This window comes from Aplysia californica, unplaced genomic scaffold (genome assembly GCF_000002075.1).
Source record: "Aplysia californica isolate F4 #8 unplaced genomic scaffold, AplCal3.0 scaffold00767, whole genome shotgun sequence".
Classification (NCBI taxonomy): domain Eukaryota; kingdom Metazoa; phylum Mollusca; class Gastropoda; order Aplysiida; family Aplysiidae; genus Aplysia; species Aplysia californica.
Window position 1 is genome coordinate 39,254 of NW_004798037.1, and position 1,126 is coordinate 40,379.

The following is a 1,126-nucleotide window of genomic DNA, read 5'->3' on the forward strand; positions in this document are numbered from 1 at the left end:
GGGATGAGAGGCAAGGGGGGTGAGAGCCACAAAAAATAAATTATAATACGACCACACAAGGACAGCTGACGAGAGCCCAGAACCTATTTTCGTTAACTGCTCTTTTCGGATTGCTCGATTTTGTCATCTTAACTTTCGTCAAATGAAATACACCAGAATATCAACACAAAAGTATATATCTAATTAATTTGTGTACACTATCCTAACAATACTAATAAATAGAATTTTCAGAACAAGAATATTCACCAAAGAACAATGATAGACGGTGGACGACCAGACGAAAAGGCCCCAAAAAAAAAAAAATCAAATCAAATCAAAAGTAGGGCAAACTTCTTTCAAAGAATGCACACACACCATCCTTCAATGAAACAATGCACAACTTGCTTCTAAAGCGTGTGTCTCAATTAAGCGGAACGGAACGGACAGGTGGTGGTGGTGAGAAGGAAGGAAGGCTTTCTTCCCATTAATTCAAAATCACGTACGCAGAGGAGATTAAAATTGTGACGAACTTTCGCTGTGTATTATTTAACGAACTAAATCCTCTTTCCACAATGACGACGGTGTGTGTCACTCCTGTTACCACAATGCGTCTTTATTTCGCCTATACAGTAATTTTTCATACACGCAAAATGGTACATATGTATATTTGTAATATAATTGTAACGGATAGGGGCCCCATTGAGCTCTTATTCTTCTTAGTGATTTAATGTTCGCCTTTCCATTCAAATATTATTTTGTTAAATTTTAATACAGATTAGTATTTGTAGGCCTAATAATAGCGATTAGACACAACAATAACCACTCACTCTCAGAAGTTTACTGCTCGCCTTTACAAACGTTCACTTTCATGAATTAGCTAAGCTGAATCCAGTTGCTTGGATATCTACGAGTCTTTTGCAACCAACTACACAGAATATTTTACAATCAAAAGTAAAAGGTTATATATTCTTTGTAAGGTGTGAATCTTAAAACACAAAATACCCTAGTAAATTATGCTTGACAGCAGATTATAATAATTTGATTTCTTCCTGACCATAGTTCTCAGATATTAGGCAAAAGTATAATCAAAGTCATAGCAATGATATTAGTAATTTATTAATAATCATACTAATAGAATATAATAACT

General features: G+C 34.6%; 1 protein-coding gene across 1 annotated transcript in view; it reads right to left on the bottom strand.

Moving 5' to 3' along the window:
* Window positions 1–1,126, bottom strand: part of LOC101847151 (serine-rich adhesin for platelets) — a gene marked incomplete at its 3' end in the record, with an annotated part of 39,264 nt that overhangs the window by 31,666 nt on the left and 6,472 nt on the right.